The following is a 20,426-nucleotide window of genomic DNA, read 5'->3' on the forward strand; positions in this document are numbered from 1 at the left end:
GGATTTTTTTTTTAATTTTTTATTGTTGGCTGTTCAAAACATTACATAATTCTTGATATATCATATTTCACAATTTGATTCAAGTGGGTTATGAGCTCCCATTTTTACTCCATATACACATTGCAGAATCACATCAGTTACACATCCATTGATTTACATATTGCCATACTAGTGTCTGTTGTGTTCTGCTGCCTTTCCTATCCTCTACTATCCCCCCTCCCCTCCCCTCCCCTCCCCTCTTCTCTCTCTGCCCCCTCTACTGACATTCATTTGTCCCCCTTGTATTATTTTTCCCTTTCCCCTCACTTCCTCTTGTATGTACTTTTGTGTAACTCTGAGGGTCTCCTTCCATTTCCATGCAATTTCCCTTCTCTCTCCCTTTCCCTCCCACCTCTAATCCCTGTTTAATGTTAATCTTCTTCTCATGCTCTTCGACCCTACTCTGTTCTTAGTTACTCTCCTTATATCAAAGAAGACATTTGGCATTTGTTTTTTAAGGATTGGCTAGCTTCACTTAGCATAATCTGCTCTAATGCCATCCATTTCCCTGTAAATTCTATGATTTTGTCATTTTTTAATGCAGAGTAATACTCCATTGTGTATAAATGCCACATTTTTTTTATCCATTCATCTATTGAAGGGCATCTGGGTTGGTTCCACAGTCTTGCTATTGTGAATTGTGCTGCTATGAACATCGATGTAGCAGTGTCCCTGTAGCATGCTCTTTTTAGGTCTTTAGGGAATAGACCGAGAAGGGGAATAGCTGGGTCAAATGGTGGCTCCATTCCCAGCTTTCCAAGAAATCTCCATACTGCTTTCCAAATTGGCTGCACCAATTTGCAGTCCCACCAGCAATGTACAAGTGTACCCTTTTCCCCACATCCTCGCCAGCACTTGTTGTTGTTTGACTTCATAATGGCTGCCAATCTCACTGGAGTGAGATGGTATCTTAGGGTGGTTTTGATTTGCATTTCTCTGACTGCTAGAGATGGTGAGCATTTTTTCATGTACTTGTTGATTGATTGTATGTCCTCCTCTGAGAAGTGTCTGTTCAGGTCCTTGGCCCATTTGTTGATTGGGTTATTTGTTCTCTTATTGTCTAATTTTTTGAGTTCTTTGTATACTCTGGATATTAGGGCTCTATCTGAAGTGTGAGGAGTAAAGATTTGTTCCCAGGATGTAGGCTCTCTATTTACCTCTCTTATTGTTTCTTTTGCTGAGAAAAAACTTTTTAGTTTGAGTAAGTCCCATTTGTTGATTCTAGTTATTAACTTTTGTGCTATGGGTGTCCTATTGAGGAATTTGGAGCCCGACCCCACAGTATGTAGATCGTAGTCAACTTTTTCTTCTATCACACAGCGTGTCTCTGATTTGATATCAAGCTCCTTGATCCATTTTGAATTCACTTTTGTGCATGGCGAGAGAAAGGGGTTCAGTTTCATTTTGTTGCATATGGATTTCCAGTTTTCCCAGCACCATTTGTTGAAGATGCTATCCTTCCTCCATTGCATGCTTTTAGCCCCTTTATCAAATATAAGATAGTTGTAGTTTTGTGGATTGGTACCTGTGTCCTCTATTCTGTACCATCAGTCCACCCGCCTGTTTTGGTACCAGTACCATGCTGTTTTTGTTACTATTGCTCTGTAGTATAGTTTGAAGTCTGATATCCCTATACCACCTGATTCACACTTCCTGCTTAGCATTGTTTTTGCTATTCTGGGTCGTTTATTTTTCCATATGAATTTCATGATTGCTTTCTCTATTTCCACAAGAAATGCCCTTGGGATTTTGATTGGCATTGCATTAAACCTATAGAGAACTTTTGGTAATATCGCCATTTTGATGATGTTAGTTCTGCCTATCCATGAACAGGGTATATTTTTCCATCTTCTAAGATCTTCTTCTATTTCTCTCTTTAGGGTTCTGTAGTTTTCATTGTATAAGTCTTTCACCTCTTTTGTTAGGTTGATTCCCAAGTATTTTATTTTTTTTTTTTTTAGGATATTGTGAATGGAGTGTTTTTCTCCATTTCCATTTCAGAAGTTTTGTTGCTGATATACAGGAATGCCTTTGATTTATTCGTGTTGATTTTATATCCTGCCACTTTGCTGAATTCATTTATTAGTTCTAGTAGTTTCTTTGTAGACCTTTTGGGTCTTCTAGGTATAGAATCATATCATCCGCAGATAGTGATAATTTAAGTTCTTCTTTTCCTATTTTTATGCCTTTAATTTCTTTTGTCTGTCTAATTGCTCTGGCTAGTATTTCAAGAACTAAATTGAATAGAAGTGGTGAGAGAGGGCATGCCTGTCTTGTTCCAGATTTTAGAGGGAATGCCTTCAATTTTTCTCCATTCAGAATGATGCTAGCCTGAGGCTTAGCATAGATTGCTTTTACAATATTGAGGTATGTTCCTGTTATCCCTAGTTTTTCTAGAGCTTTGAACATAAAGGGATGCTGTACTTTGTCGAATGCTTTTTCCGCATCTATCGAGATGATCATACGGTTCTTATTTTTAAGTCTATTGATGTGGTGAATAACATTTATTGATTTCCGTATATTGAACCAGCCTTGCATCCCAGGGATGAATCCTACTTGATCATGGTGCACAAATTTTTTGATATGTTTTTGTATCCGATTCGCCAGAATTTTATTGAGGATCTTTGCATCTAGGTTCATTAGAGATATTGTTCTGTAGTTTTCTTTCTTTGAAGTGTCTTTGTCTGGTTTAGGTATCAGGCTGATGTTGGCCTCGTAGAATGAATTTGGAAGGGCTCCTTCTTTTTCTATTTCCTGAAGTAGCTTGAAAAGTATTGGTATTAGTTCCTCTTTAAAGGTTTTGTAGAACTCTGCTGTATACCCATCCGGTCCAGGGCTTTTCTTGGTTGGTAGTCTTTTGATGGTTTCTTCTATTTCCTCCTTTGTTATTGGTCTGTTTAAATTGTGTGTGTCTTCCTGACTCAATCTGGGCAGATCATATGACTTAAGAAATTTATCGATGCCTTCACTATCTTCTAATTTATTGGAGTATAAGGATTCAAAATAATTTTTGATTATCTTCTGTATATCTGAAGTGTCTGTTGTGATATTGCCTTTTTCATCCCGTATGCTAGTAATTTGAGTTCTCTCTCTTCTTCTCTTCGCTAGCATGGCTAAGGGTCTATCCACCTTATTTATTTTTTTGAAGAACCAACTTTTAGTTTTATCAATTTTTTCAATGTTTTTTTTTTGTTTGTTTCAATTTCGTTGATTTCCGTTCTGATTTTAATTATTTCTTGTCTTCTACTACATTTGCTGTTGTTTTGCTCTTCCTTTTCTAGGGTTTTGAGATGAAGTGTGAGTTCATTTATTTGTTGGTTTTTCCTTTTTTTGAGGAATGAACCCCAGGAAATGAGTTTCCCTCTTAAAACTGCTTTCATTGTGTCCCATAGATTCTGGTATATTGTGTCTGTATTGTCGTTTATCTCTAAGAATTTTTTGATTTCCTCCTTTATGTCTTCTGTAACTCATTGATCATTCAGTAACATATTGTTCATTTTCCAGGTGATAAAGGATTTTTCCTTCCTTCTTTTATCATTGATTTCCAGTTTCATTCCATTATGATCAGATAAGGTGCATGGTATTATCTCGACACCTTTATATTTACTAAGAGTTGCCCTATGGCATAATATATGGTCTATCTTTGAGTAAGATCCATGTGCTGCTGAGAAGAACGTGTATCCACTTGATGATGGTTGATATATTCTATATATGTCGGTTAAGTCTAGGTTATTGATTGTGTTATTGAGTTCTGTAGTTTCTTTATTCAGCTTTTGTCTGGAGGATCTGTCTAATGGAGAGAGCGGTGTGTTGAAGTCACCCATAATTATTGTGTTGTGGTCTATTTGACTCTTGAACTTGAAGAGAGTTTGTTTTATGTATGTTGCAGCACCATTGTTTGGTGCATACATATTGATAATTGTTATGTCTTGTTGGTGGATGGTTCCTTTTAACAGTATATAGTGTCCTTCTTTATCCCTTTTGATTAACTTAGGTTGGAAGTTGATTTTATTCAATATGAGTATGGCCACTCCTGCTTGCTTCGGAGGGCCATGTGAGTGGTACGATTTTTCCCAACCTTTCACCTTCAGCCTGTGTATGTCTTTTCCTATCATATGAGTCTCCTGAAGGCAACATATTGTTGGATCTGTTTTTTTTAATCCAGGTTACTAGCCTATGTCTCTTGATTGGTGAATTTAAGCCATTAACATTTAAGGTTACTATTGAAATATGGTTTGTACTTCCAGTCATGTTTATTTATTTATTATTTTAGTTTGGCTAGTTTTTCCTCTTTGGCTGTTTTTCTCCCCCTTTACTGAGATACTTCCCACTGTTAGTTTTGGGTGCTATTTTTCAATTCCTCTTCTTGTAGTATTTTGCTCAAAATGCCTTGCAGTGCTAGTTTTCTGGCTGCGAATTCTTTTAACTTTTGTTTATCTTGAAATATTTTAATTTCATTGTCGAATCTGAAGCTTAATTTTGCTGGATACAGTATTTTTGGTTGGAATCCATTATTTTTCAGCGTTTGAAATATGTTGTTCCAGGATCTTCTCACTTTCAACGTCTGTGATGAAAAATCAGCTGTTAACCTAATTGGTTTACCCCTGAATGTAATCTTCCTCCTTTCTCTCTTAGCTTTTAATATTCTCTCCTTGTTCTGTATGTTGGATATCTTCATAATTATGTGTCTTGGAGTTGGTCTATTATGGTTTTGAATGTTTGGGGTCCTGTAGGCTTCCAGGTTTTGGCAATCCATTCCATCTTTCATATCTGGGAAGTTTTCTAGGATTATTTCATTTAATAAGTTGTCCATTCCTTTGGTTTGAACCTCTATACCTTCTTCTATCCCAATGACTCTCAAGTTTGGTTTTTTTATGACATCCCATATCTCTTGGATAGATTGCTTGTGAGATTTAAGCATCCTTTCTGTGTTGACTATATTCTTTTCAAGTTGATAAACTTTGTCTTCATTATCTGATGTTCTGACTTCTACTTGATCTAGTCTATTTGTAATATTCTCATTTGAGTTTTTAATTTGGTTTATCGTTTCCTGCATTTCTAGGATTACTGTTTGATTTTTTTTTTAAATCTCTATCTCCTGGTAAAGCTCGTTCTTTGCCATTTGAATTTGTTTGTTTAATTCGTTTTCAAAGTATACTTTCATTGCTTGGACTTGCTGTCTCATGTCTTCTCTAATATTCCGTTCCATCTGAGTTAGGTATGCCTTGAGTTCTTTCCCTGTCCATGTTTCTGATGCTTCTAGGTCCTCCTGTAGATTTAAGTTGTCCTTTATTGTTTGTAATCCTTTTTTTTCCCTTGTTTTTTCATGTTGTTCACGTTACTTTCCAGCTCTGTTTGACTGCTGTGTTTCTGCTTTCTCCTATAAATTGTTTTGGTTTTGTGTATATCTCTGTTGTCTCTCCTTTGTGGTGGGAGACTATGCCTAGAAATGTTGGGCTTTATTGTATTTTAAAGCTGATTCATTCAATTCATAAAAGGCTTCTGGATTCTGTATGCATATAGTGATTTGTTGTTTGTTCTTAGGACTTTATGTTTAGGTTAGGTGCTATGATGGTATGAGGGTTAGTATTCTTGGCTACTTTAGAAGATTGCTCTACTGAAGGGGGATACTAACAGGCGATTGGATCAGGGTGTTTGGTAGTAGCTAGGTATTTAGAAGCCCTATATACAGCCTGGAAACCTTCACCTATTTCTATTTGCATTTAGACAATTACACGTAATGGAAGACATAATGCTTGGGATGAAAGTTGGGGGGTAGGGGAAGGAGGGTGCTCTTAAAAAGAAGAAGGAGAGAGAGATAGATAGGTTAGGGGAGAATGGAAAGAACAATAACACTTGAAACGGGAAAGAAAGAGAGAAGGAAAAGGGGAGAAAAGAACAAAGAGAGAAAAAGAAAAAAGAAAAGAAAAAAAAATTGAAGTCTTAGAGATCCATTTTCTTCTCCTCCAGTAGGCGGAGCTGTGCCCTCCGAGCCGAGCTTCTGCCCTCTATGTGCCGACAGCAATCCCTATAAGGCAGCTCCTGGGAGTCTCTCAATCCTGTTAGTCCAGAGCCGTATCACTTCTCCGGCCCCTCTCCCCTTTCCTCCTGCCAGCCAGCCAGCCAGGTCCTGTTCACCAGAGGTGGTTCCCCAAGGATCTTGTTACACTTGTAGCCCCACCACGTGTCCTATTTCCTGAACGACTGAGCACTCTCTCTGTCATTCATCTAAGCCCCAGTGCTGTGGTGCGGTGATCTGGGAACCAACAGTTTAATTTTTTCGGACCCCTTTGGTGGGCACGTCCCTGGAAACTGGCGGCTAAGACCTTGGGTGTCGCCGCTGGTGGAGGGGAGTTGGGGATCGGGAATCCCCTCTGCTTCCCTACAGACACGCCCCAGGAGAGATTCTCGAGGTTTCCTGGCTGCTTGTATCTGAAGGGGGTGGGAGTCACACACCTGCTAAAGTGGATTCCGCTGGGAAGGAATTCCGTCCATGATGTCACCTCTCTGCTATGGCGGGCCCCAGGCTCCTTGCCGGAGTGTCTGAAGGGAGGGGTGGGACTGATCTGTCTCTGGTTGGTTTCAGTTCCCAGTTCGCTATTTCATGAAGGCTTGGCTAGAGACCTCTTCCTAGAGTCCTTGCGCTTCAGAGGCTGGTCGCCGGGTCGCGCGTGCGGCTGGCAGATCTGGACCTCCGTGCTGCGTGGAGGAGATTCACTCTTCTGGGGCAAACTGTCACCTTCAAAAATCTTACTAATTCCCGGCCGGTCTCTCTTCAGTGGAATTTTGCTAGAAGATTCTTAGCAGGTAGAATCTAATCGTATTAATGCGTCTCTCTGACCCCGTTATTGTGGGGGTATTGAAAGCGCTGCCTACCCGCCGGTCATCATGTTGGATCTTCTCTCCTTGAAATTCTTAATATGAAACTTTTTTGCCTCACCTCTCCTGTCCTATATAAAAAGGTGGAAGAGCCACATATACCTTCATCTCCCTACAAAGCAAAGCAAGAATAGAAAAAGAGAGAATGAAGTGAGAAATCAGTATGTCCTAACTTTTGGTCTTGGTGGTCTACACATACAAAATTTAGGCTAAGCCTCAGCAGATGATGTGTTGGGGACCACTCCTATGAAGGATCATGACCATCTCAATTTTGTTGAATATTGGATGGATGATGACCTTCTCATAATTTTGTCATGGTGAAAGGTAATAGTGATCATTACAATTAAATTGTCTATCTAATTGACTGGCAATAAACAAGGGATGCCACCACCCCACTTTCACTTTGGCCCTCCAATTTTCGGTGAGGTAACATGGCATAGGGCAATATATCCCAAGATGTATTCATTTAAAGTAACACTCAGAAAAGTTGGTGGTGATATGAGGATGAACTTTCCACTTGGATATACATTAATTTTAATTCATATCATGAAAAAAATAAGTAAAAGATCAAAACAAGGATTTAGTAGATACCCATGTTCTACGACGTCAAAACCAATCTATCTATACTAAAATACTACCTGATAAAACAGAAAATTGCCAGTATCATAGCTGACTGATGAAAAATGAGGAATGCTAGCATTGACCTAATATAGACTTTGAAATTAAAATTCTTACTCCCTAATATTTTATCTATGTGATTGTGGTAGACACTATTTCTTATCAAATGGGCAATGTGTATAAATTTTAGCACATTATGAGAATTAAATAGGCTGATTCATTCAAGTATACTTAAAAATCATAAATTTCTATTCTATAATAAATACTACAATTTAGTAGTTGCCACCACTCTTTTCTGTTATAGTGGCTCCTGGAAGGAAATAATCTTATCTTTTTTACCACTACATCCCCAGAATCTAACCCAGTATCTTAAGAGTCAATGAACATTTTTGAACAAATAAAAAGATTTATGAATAAATAAATGTATTTACTACATTTCAGTCTCTTAGAAAAATTAAATTTGTTTTCCATTCTTATTCAATCCAGTGCAGTAAATATGTATAGGTGCCTTATGTGTACTAAGCACTACTTTGGGTTAGGTAACATTACCTTTAAAGATTTTACAATATGCACTGCAAAATATTTCCAACACAGATAAGGGTTAATAAAAGAGTAATCAGGAAATACATCTGGAAAATTGCCAAGTGTTTAATATTTCTGGCATAATTTGAATGTTCTCTGCCCCCATAAGCTTGATGATACCAAAAATTTCTCTTAACAGTAATATTCAAATTTTGTTGCCTCTTCCTCCTTCATAGTTAAATGCTTAGAGCTCCTAGACTTTCTAACTGATACACCCCATGACAACTTAGTTGTATCTGAAACATGTTTATAAAAAAATTAAAAATTAAAAATCCTGTTCTACACAGGTTCTGCATCTATTGGGCATGCAGGCTCCTCTGCTGGGCTGTGGGTGGTCTGTAACACTCACTCAACACTACTTGCCACTCTAACAGACACCATGTTATCTGGTGTTGCCTCTCCAGACTCCACAATTTCCCATCAGCTGCCACATTTCTTCCAGATGCATGAGGCACAGTTACTATTCCAAAAGGCAGTACTAGAGACACCCTGAATTCACATAGTGCCCAAGGTGGGAATCAATCTGTGACAAATGGGAAAAGGAAAGCGAACTATCTCTGTTCTGGTTACACTTAATTAGAGAGTCTCAAGAAGTATTGCTAGCTAATCAATTCAAAGGAAAATTTCAGAGATAGTCAGTGTGCTGTGTTTGAAATAACTTCTCCACTCTTCAACACTAGGACAAGTTCATTTGTTATACTGAGAGCCTCACTGGCTACTCAAATCCCGTATTTGCAAATTTTACTCCATTGTGTCATATCTGAAACTCACTTTGACTTCTAAGGTCCTATTTTGGAATTTGGCCAGTACTTGATTGTTTGGGGCCTTAGGTTGGAATTATCTCAGAAACTTCTTAATTCTTCTGGTTAAGAGACCCTATTAGGTTGTCACACATGCCTGAAGTTTAGCCTTGGACAAAGCCTAGACTTAGTTTGGGATCCTGATTATCCTGTAACATTATATATGGGTAGAAAAGTGACCATCTTTTGCTTTGAAGAGATAGGCATGACAACATAGTTGTGTCTGAGATTAGTTAAGTACTGTGTGAAACATGTTTATAAACAATAAAAATTTAAAAAGTCCTGTTCTAAACAGGTTCTGCATCTATTGGGCATGAAGTCTCCACTGCTAGGCTCCTTAACACTCACTCAACACTACTGTGTTCTGAAGCTAAAGTTTCTATCAGAAAATAATTGAGAATCAGTGAAAGCAGAAAACTAATTCATAATAAATAATTAATATTGATTAATATTGGATCTTTCCTTTTCTTTTTTTTTGGGGGGGGGGTCAGGATTAGGAAGGATAGATTGGAAAGAATTAGAAGCAAAGAGTATAGCCATTATATAGGTGAGACAAAGAAGATCTGAAGAGATCTATTTAATAGGGAAATAAGGAATTAAAATGAACAGAAGTTGGTAGTAACCCAATAAAAGAAGCAAAGGAAATTTAGAAGGTAAAGACAACATCCATCTTTCCAGCTATCATGCTGAATTCTACAAAATAATATAATGAAGTAACTAAATGTGTAGCTCCAAAGGCATAAAACATGAGCATACTTATTAAAGTATTTGACCTGGAATAAGTTACTTATGCTTGTTTTTCATTAGATAATATAATAGTAATTACTTTGGGGATTTTTTTTTTCTGTCAACATCAATTTAGTATGTGTAAATTCTGAGAATGTTATCTGGCATATAAGAAATATTTAGTAAGTTTTAGTAATTATTGTAATTGTTTGTAATTAATATGATAATACCTATTATTTTAATATTATAAATGGGATGATGGTGCTGCCACTAACTAGAATAGTCAATAGAAGAGGCAAACCAAATTTGAAAGCTAAGGTGATATTTCAACTTTAGACTCATTGGTCTGAGGTGCCAGTCATATATTTCAGGTAGTAGTATACAGTAGGATAGACCTGGAACTCAAGTGATACCCTAGCTAGGAGAAAGTGAATATGTAAATTTTCCTTCTAAAGGAGTTGGTTAAGAAGTGGAATCTCCCATTCATACAAGAATAAGTGATGGAGAATGTGGTGACAGAATGTTTAGCTTATCAAAACAATAACAACAACAAAAAAAAACTGTTGTTGAAAAGGCAAATGGATATGTCAATATATTTTTTAATTTTTTAAATAAAAATGGGATAGATTTGATATTTAAAGACTAAGTTTATACAAAGCCACAAGAAGGTAAGTCAAGAATGAAAAAACAAAAACCATAATGAAAGATAATATATATGATCGTTTTACTTAGTAGAATAGAGGTAAGGGAACTGGTGGATGAAAGAGGGGAGAGAAATAAGGGGAAGTACTGGAGTCTGAATTAGAGCAAATTATATTTCATGCTTGTATAATTATGTCAAAATGAATCCTATTATAATGTATAACTAAAACAAACTTTAAAAATTAATGATTAGTAATAGAAAAGAATATACATTTGTGTATCAGCCACTGTTCAATGCACTTACACGTATCTTTTTTTCTGAAGCCTCGGAATTAAACCAGATGGGTCCTATAAGAGGAAACATGGGGTGTGAGAGGCTAAGCTATAGTGGGTGGCCTTGATTTCAGTACTGCCTGGTATTCAATTTCATGTTGTTAAGCAAAGTACTCTTTATCCTCTCATACTTGAAATAAAAGGATAATGGATTAATATCCCAAAAATATTAGTAGGAGCTAGAATTGAGAAAATAAGTATAAAAATCAGGAGGATCAGATAGTTGAGTATATGTTTATGAATCTTTAGAGTTGGATTAAGAGAAAAGATAATAAGTAAAAAGACAATATCTGTTAAAAGATAATAAGTTAGTGATTTCTCTGAAAAGAGAAATGTCATGATTTTTATGAAACAAGTTTAGTTATCTTATTGCCGTTTCAAAAATACCTGAATGTGTATGTTCTCTTAAGAAAGTGCTTAGATTCTTTAAGCAGGAAAGACATGAAAGTGATATTTAAAAGTAATAATCTTAGACGTGAATACACTTCTCCACACTGGTTCTAGGCAGGAAATATAGTAAGATTTATTCTGTCTCTATTCTTTTTTCCACCACAGTTTAAGTGTGGTTAGTGGGGTAATTGTAAGCAGAAACCACCTTCTTGCAGCAATGTTGGTGGGCTTTAAAGTCCTGTGCAGTAATCATTTTACCCTGTTGTTTTTTAGGTATGCACTATTTTTCTAGGATGGGGGCAGCTATTGATTCATTCCAGGCTTATAGAGCAAAATGTGTGCTTCTACTTTTTATAGGCAAATGAAATAGAACAATTATAAACAATGAACTTGCCTAGGTGATACTACTAATCAGCTTGTTTAAACAACCCCCAAGGCATGTGCCAAATACCTGCCATCTTGCAAAGGAACAGTTTATGTTCTTTCTATGTGGCCAGATTTTGTCCCCCAGAGGGTTGATACAGTGAGACAGGAATTCAATTTTTATGTGGTTAGGAATGATATTGAGTCCTGGACATGCTGCCAGAATGTATTTTTCCAAACAGGTGGGAAAATGAGGTGGGGTGGAAAAATTACCATGATGCTGGAAAGATGCATAAATAGGTTTATTTTTATAATATTCCTTAAAAATCTCAGCATTTTTTGTGAATTCTGATGAATTACAAGATTAGGAAGTTCTCAATTTCATCTTTGTGTCTCCTTTTGCTTAACTCAATAGAAGATATATTTCAATGTTTGTAACTTTTCTTTTCCATATACTCTCTTTACATGAGTTTCATGAATCCTTACTTGGTTTAGTCAGGGATTTTTGTTCTTCTGTTGGAAAGGCATTTATCACTTAAGAAAACTTATGGCACAGAACATTTCTCTTGGAAACATTGAAGAAATAAATTGTTCCTCTACTTTTATACATAGTGCTGAGCTTTCTCTTAAGTGGAATATGGAGGTAAATACCTTACCAAATGTCTGAAATGTTGGCATCACTGCAGAGTAATCTGCATGTCTGTAGTGGAGATTAAGTCATTCTAAAAAATTGTACTCTGATAAGACCATACAAATATTTTTATGTATTCCTCTTAAAGATATTACTATTTGGGTAAATTCTGGACTTTTATTGCATTTTTTCCCCGTCCATCCTGTCTCACACCATCAACTATGTCAAATAATGTATCCCTGCAAACATTTTTCATTTCATATTTTTAAAGAAAACATATGGAGTCACAATAAAGTTTTCTTATATTAAATATTCCATCCTAGTTAATTGATAGCAAAATTTAAAATATTTTATCATGTTAACAAATAAATCTCAGAAAAACTCAGAATTATTCCAGTTGAGTCTGTATTTTGATTCATGGAGTATTTCTGTAGTCATCTTGGAAAAAGTGACATACTGGAAGAAAAAATGCTGAACTTTCTGGGAAGATACCATGGAAATAAACTGTGTTAATGCCATCGTTCATAGTTAGATTGGCCTCCAGCTCTTCATATATTCAGCTCTTTCCTATTTGAATCTATTTCACCTTCCATGACCCTTCTTGAGCCTAGTAAGATTGGAGGGGAATCTCCACCTGATCTTAACATAGGCATAGAATATGTCTATTTAATAAAGTAGTTTCTAAAGTCTCACTTGCTAAATGTTAACCCCAATGAACAGGTACAGAATTCCTGTTCATCACACTGAAATCCTTCTGCCCATCAGACTGTCTTGGTTTGGACCTGGATCTGCTGACTTACTGATCCTGTAACTAATACTCTTGTTACTTCAGAGGAAAAGTCAGTGTCTGAAAGGCCAATAAAAAGAATAATCTACCTTGCCCTGTGTATCTCCGTAAAAACAATGAAGTACTAATATAGCCTTTAGATCCTAGAATTGGCATTGATTATCAGCATGTCTTTAGTTCTTCTGTGTTGAATAATGGCATCTGTCTTGGTCCATTTTCTGTTGCTATAATAATAGACCTGAGACTGGATAACATAGAAAGGAAACAAGTTTATTTATCTCATGATTCATGATTTGGAGGCTGGAAGCCCAAAACTTGGAGCTGGCATCTGCTTTACTTCTGGCAAGGGTCTTCAGCTGTGTCATAACATGGTGGAAAAGTGGAAGGTAAGTAGGAGCATGTGGAAGAGACAAAACACATGGTATAGGCTTGCTTTATAACAGCCTGATGTTGTGGTAACTAATCCAATCCCAGGAGAGTTGTGTTAATCCCTCTTAATGACCTGATCACTTCTTAAAGGCCTTGCCTCCAAATTGCCACAACAGCAATCAAAGTTCAACTTGAGTTTCCTTGGGTACAAAGCACATTCAGTCTATAGGAGCATCTTTCTTGTACCCAAGGAAAAGGTAGTTTGGGCCTAGATTAAACTCTGGAAAGGAAGCCCTACAAACAAAGTTGAAATATCTCTAGAAACTTTAGAAATACCTACATAGATATCTCTGTCTCTGCCTTTCATTTCTCTGTTCTCATTCCCCTCAGGTGTCTGACATCTGTGGGGAGATTATAATTGTCTCCTGCAGACCATTTGTCTCTCTGTCATGCTCAGTCCATAACTAATCTTGGCCCTTATCTACAATCCAGAAAAAAATAATTGAGTCTTTGTTTAGTTATTACAGAGTATTGCCATATGCTGTCTAATCTGACACCAAGTAAATTAACCCATGCTCACGTGTTACTGGGGAAAATTATAACATTTTTTCTTTGGTCACTTTTCATAAGTTGTGGCATTTTTCTGAAAGTATTTTTTGTCTTTATTGTCTGCACAGTGTGTATTCACTGTACTTAAGACTTAGGATAGGTTGTACATATACATTGAAGCTTTTGGTGCCATAGGGAAAGCCCGATGATGTCACAGTAAGAGCCTGGGCCTGGTATTCATGGCCAGGCAAAGCCTGCTTCTTCCACTGACTATCCATATAGTCTTTGTCCAAACCCTTGATTTCTCTGGGCCATCTTTCCTATTTACAAATTAAATAGTTAATAAAGCCTACAGAAAAATGTCGGGACATAGTAAGCAATTGAAAAATATCAGATATTCAGTCCTTATACTTAGTAAGCCATTGATAAATGTCACATTTTCAATTCTGGGACATACTTATGCACATATCATGTCAGCCATGAACTTACTTTAACAGGCAATGGAAATATCATTACACATCATAACTCTATGACTGTTCACAAGAAATAGTAACAATAGCACATCTGCTTTTAAAGTTTAATTTGTGGCTCAAAAAGTTCCCTATTTTAGGGGGCTGGAGGTGCAGTTCAGTGTCAGTGGTAGAGTGCTTGCCTAGCATGCTACAATGCCCCGAGTTAAATCACCAATTCCAGGAGAAAAAAAAAGAAAATGAAAAAAGAAAGAACAGAAAAGAAAAGGAAAGTTCTCTATATTTCAAGCAAACTTGAGAATTAAGCATTTCTCAAGAAGCCCATAATAAATCTTGGACATGTTGTTGGGCAGTTATTTCCCATGCTTGTAACTAGAGTATCCTTTAGTAATGGCTCACCTACGTATTCAGATTTCTCTCCAGTGTCTGTCCTATGTAATGTGAAATGTAACATGAAATTTTCAGTTCTGATATTGGCAAATAAAATTTTGAAGTTTGTCATAATGTGATGGAGACATTGATCACTAGATTTGGTCTAAATGAAGAAGAGTATAATAACAAAGAGACAAGATAAAGAAAATACTAGGAAATTGAACTGAGAAGAGTAGCTGAGTTTCTTTCCTTACTCATTTTCCTAAATTCAAATTGCATTTTGCTCATATTTTAGTAGTTTTGGAGATTGTAAGGTATTTATTTTCTTAAAACTAACTTCAATGAATCCACTGAAAATGGTATGCAAATCTTGACCTAAAGGCCCTGTACACCACCATTATATTCTACTTGTCCAGCCCTTCCTCCCATTCTTCCCCAGAAAGAACAGAGTTCTACCACCTAGCAAGAATATTTTCATCCAATCATGTCCTTTATACCATCTTGCCTTTTACTCTTCTATTTCTATAACAGTCTTTAACCCATCTTCAACTTACAATATCCAGCACATTATATAAAAAATCTAGATTAAGACAAAATAGGATTCCAGTGATAGGAGAAGCAAAGGAAGCAGAAAGTATATATTATTCTTTTTAAATGTTTATTAGGAGAGAGGAGGAGAAAGATGGGATGGCATTAAGAAGCACGGTGAAAGGTTTCTTAGATGTGTGTGGGACACACACACACACACACACACACACACACACACACTTGTCCTTATGGGTATGTGGAATTTTGCTTTAGACTGAAAAAGAGAAATTCCAGCAAGGAAGAGAAGATTTATGTGCTGGGGAAGAAAATAGGAAGCTAGATAGAGTAAACCTGGAGGAAGTGGAAATTAACAGAATCAAAAGTAAGGATATTAACAGAACCAAAAATAAGGATGGAGGACTATCTGATGTCCACCTAACATGTAATAAGGCTTGAAAGACAGTGGAATATTATTCATTTGCTAGGGGAAGTAAGGAGGAACTTATGGATGAAGATAATGATAAGTGAAAGGGGCCAATGGCTCTGGAGGCTGAGTCAGGAAGATCTGGAGTTCAAAGCCAGCCTCAGCAATAAGTAAGGTGCTAATTAGCAACTCAGTGAGACCCTGTCTGTAAATACAATGCAAAATAAGACTAGGGATGTGACTCAGTGATCGAGTGCCCCTGAGTTCAATCCTTGGTCCTCCCCACCACCACCAAAAAAATAGGTAGGTGAAAGGTGAAGAATCTGAGCAAACACAAAAAATGGCCTATATCTTCTTGGTACATAACTACTGAAAATGAGAAATACAGGGTTGGAGAAATTCAGAGGAATGGAAAAGTTCTGGAAGAGCTATCATAGGAAACAGGATAGGTTGTGAGCTGAATTTAAGGAATGCAGAGTTAAAAGTGAAAACCTACTTGAGATTAGATACATAGAGAAATGATGCAAGTTAAATGTAAAGAAATCTCATATTTTGTTAATTTCTAAGAATATGACATGATGCTGTACAGTTACATTTTATGGTTAGGTTCATGATAGATATAGCAGATAATGGACATAATTATATGTCACTGTTATTGTTGGCAAAAGATCAAACATTCCTGAAATTGCAGAAGCTGCATTTCTTTCTTCAAGCCTTTAATTATAATAAAATGGATAAATATTGGTTTCTAAAGTAATCTAATGTTATACCAGCCCTAACTGCTTTAGATAAAACTATATCTGCAGATATAGAAAGTAATTCTGGAGTTTTCAGTTCATTCTAATTCATTATGTTCTTGAAAATGTTCTTATCCATGATTTTATATCATGGAAGTTTTCAGTTAAGAACTGAGCATATAAGTTAAATAGTCACTTTTACCAGCTTAGATGTATTGATAGAAATTGGATAAAGCTCACCCAGGTTTTGTAGGGGCAGAAGAGCATGGGACTGTTTATTATTTCTAGGCTTTTCTCCGGGCTCAAGTTAATACTGATGATAGCAATGAAGTTAGGAGTAGTGCTGGCGTTGGAGGGATTAGATGCTAGTAATTTTATCTTAGAAGAAAGATAAAAAACACAACCTCCTCTTTGTATATATTCCCAATTAAACTAAATAAAATACTAGGAAACATTGAAATAAACTGGCTCCAACATTTATAATTGCTTATACAACTAGAAACTTAATTATTGCTCACAATCACTCCACCCTCAGACAATTTTAGGTTAGTGGGGAATACTTTTTTTCTGTTTGATCATTCAGAGACCCAGGTTAATAGAATCTCCATCACTTTCATTATGCTTTCCAAGATTGTGTAGTTGTTTCCTTTCAATAAGAGAATGAGGAAGATCATAGAGTTGACATATAGGAAGTTTAATGGGCTAGCCTGAAAGTGTTTAACTTCTTATGCTAATGTTCCATTGTCCAGAACCCTGTCACATAGCCAGATCTAATCTAGTTGTAAGGAAAACTGGGAATGCAATATAGTTGCATGCCCAGAAAAAGAGGGAAAAGGGTTTGGAACAACTCTGTTCCCTAACCCCAGATATACCGTTGGCTAAGAGGTGTGGCAATAGCACATGGCAGATTGATCCAATAAGAAAAGCTGGCTCTGGTCAACCCATATCTCTACATATTGGTTGTGAACAGTTTATTGGTTTCCTTCTAGTTATTCTTTGAATTATATTTTTGAATTAAGAGGTCAGCAATTAATCTAGTTATCTAACAATCAGAGTCTGATGGGTATGATGAGAATTCACCAACACAATGCTATTACAATAAATGACCCTTCTGATGATAATGAAGCAACATGGAAAATTGTTGGTATTAATACAGAATAGTTTTATTCCTGGTATTATTGGTCACAGTAAAAATAATGAATGTACCTTGACTAGGAAGCATGGGAATACTGATTTGTTAAGGTTGATGATATTTTGAATGTTTATTATCATTACAAATACTTTGCAATTGTGGAATATTATTTATGGAATATATAAAAACTTGTTTTTCTAAAGTCAGAGTGCAAGTTTCTCAAATATTTTCAAGTGAATATGTTAAGGTATGGCAATGTGTGCATTATCTTTTCATGGCTGCTAGCAAATGTTCAAAATTAAGATTTTACTTTGTTTAGAATCCTAATTCAAATGTGGGTCCTCATAAGCAAGTGTAACTAAATGCATTCTTTTAAAAATTGTCATTGGCCTTTGTTGCTCTGTAGTCTGTGCTATGGCTTAAATAAATGTTGTTTATTTTTTCTTGTATTTTAAAATTTTAATTCAAGCAAATGAAGATATTCCAAAACACTGTATCATCTAAAGATTAATTAAAAATCATTTATATTAATTTTGGCCTTCGCAGTTAACAAGGGCTTCAAAGGTTCAAATAATAATGGTGTCACCAAAGGAAAGGTTTCTGGGAGGGAAACAAAAATTTAAGTCAGTTTTTAAATTATTATCCTTTTCTTTCCAAGTATTTTAGAACACACAAACTCTTAGTAATGATACACATCAAAACATGAAATTATAACTTACATGATATATGGATAATTTTTTAAAATTTTAGAGATACATAAAATTGTTTCCTATTAAGAAACAGAAGACTGTAGTGTGTGTGTGCGTGTGTGTGTGTGTGTGTGTGTGTGTGTGTATTTGGCATGTAAGCATGTAAGACTGAATTTTCCAGTTTTCCCTTTGTCCTAGTAGAAAAGTTTTGGAGTGATATTTGGTTGAAAGTGTTTATTCTAATCAGTTTTGATACTCTACAGATAATTATACACATAATTATACCCATATGGCTCCTCTGGTTTTATGCTTGAGAATGAAACATTGAATTGATAATTTATAATCCCGACCAACATACCTCTATCTTGAGGATGTTGCTCTTGAGGTTTATCATACACAAGAATTAACTGGCTAGTTGATTAAAAGTTTAGATTTCTAATGAAATAAATTTGGAGAGAAGCACAAATATATATTTTCTAATAAGCATCACTCCCCATAAATTGCTCGATCCATACCCATGGATCACACATTGAGAAATGCTGCCGTAAGGAGCACAAAAGTAATATTTCCCTGTTGGACTTTTTTATCATCTTACATCATGTCTTATGATAAATGGTGTCTCTGAAACTAATAATTTGTGTCACTTCAGATTCATATTTAATATAAATTGTATAGTGATACATGGAGACCTTGATCAATACCCCAGGTTTCTTTTTTTGTTGTTGTTGTTTGTTTTTATTTTTATTTTGTTAATCATGAAACATCTAAACTTTAAAACAGGAGCTGTAAACTGGGGCCTACTCCCTATTTTCATAGGGCCCTTTAATGAAGAATAGTCTTTTCATTTTGAAATTGTTGACTGACTAAAAATCAAAAGAGTAATTTATCATTGAGAATTGTATTCATATTTCAGTGTCCATAGATAAAGTTCTGTTAGAACATGCCCATGCTTATCTTTTTATGTATTGTCTCTGGCTGTTTATACTCTACAAAGACAAAGCTAAAAAAATCACTTCAGAGACTGTATATGGTGCTCTTATTATTTCTCAATTCTGTTAGGTGAACTACCAATAAAAGTGATACTTATGAATTCCAACAATATTTCAAGTGCCACATATATAGTTATAATATGATATAGGCAAAGCATTATACAATGGAAATTAGTATTATTAAAATAATACAACATATTTCAACACTGATATCTTTAATTAAGCACTCGTTATAATATTACCAACTCATAAGAAAGGTATAGTCAAGAAATTTTTGAAAATTTAAGGTGGAATACTCATTATATCAGAATTTCTTCACAAAAATAAAAAATGAAAATGATTCAGTCAAAGTTTCTCAGTCACTCATTTGTTAGTCAACCAAGTAAATTACTTGCTGATGTTAAATTAGTTGGATCACGGTTAATAGTGGGGAACCAAGAATATTTGTCCATGGAAAATAAACTTATTTATAACAATTCTTCTTTTCATATAAACAATTGCTCAAGAATTGAGGTTGTTGAGAATAACATCAATAGTTAATTGAAAATATATGCAAGGGATTTAGAGTGTTCTTCATGGATCTTGATTAATAGTAGATATTGCAAATACTGCTAAGGTATTTATTTGAGTAGTCAATCTTGAGTGTAAAGTAACTGAAGAATCATTCTATATAAACAGTCATCGTGAAAGAACTATAGGCAAGAAATTTAAATTTGAGAGAGTACAACCTGAAGTGGTATCAGCTAAGATGTTACAACTGATGGTGTGGAAACTACCTATAGAGAAAGAAAGGAATTGGTTGTAAAAACCTATGAAGCATGTGGAAATGGAAAGGTATTGAAAGTATTATACATCACCCAGAATTTTGTAAAAATCTGTTTTAGTCTATTGTGTGTTGTTGGACCAGTAGTGTCAATGATGACCTTCCTTCACTCTTGAGGCCTTAACCTTGTCAATTCTATGATTTGATTTTCTTTTTCTCAGAAACAGAATATCTCTCGTAACCTTACATTTTGGAAGTTCTATGGATTAGTGGTGGTCATGCTTTATTATAATTCTTTTTTTTTTTTAACTCAGGACCGAGACTGGAATTTTTCCAAATCATAAGAACAACCCTCAACCACTAGTTGAAATATTCCAGCTTTGCCTCAGACTTGATACCTGAATGTACAAGCAAAGTGGTGCTTATATGTGAAATTTCTACTGCAGTAAAGTCTTTTTTAACAGCTTATATCATTTTTATTAAATATTTTACTTTTCTATTATTTTATAACAAATTACCACAAATGTGACAGCTTAAAACATTCATTTATTAACTCACAGTTCTGTACAGTGCAATCAAGGTGTCAGCCAAGCTGAATTCTCTTTTGGAGGCTC

At 35.6% G+C, this 20,426-nt stretch overlaps 1 protein-coding gene across 2 annotated transcripts in view; it reads left to right on the plus strand.

The window, feature by feature from the left end:
- The window catches only part of Cfap299 (cilia and flagella associated protein 299), a 644,193-nt gene that overhangs the window by 356,489 nt on the left and 267,278 nt on the right, over positions 1–20,426 (plus strand). The window lies entirely within an intron of this gene.

The sequence above is a fragment of the Marmota monax genome, unplaced genomic scaffold (assembly GCF_021218885.2).
Source record: "Marmota monax isolate L192 unplaced genomic scaffold, Marmota_monax_Labrador192_F-V1.1 WCK01_AAM20220418_F8-fsc00112, whole genome shotgun sequence".
Lineage (NCBI taxonomy): Eukaryota > Metazoa > Chordata > Mammalia > Rodentia > Sciuridae > Marmota > Marmota monax.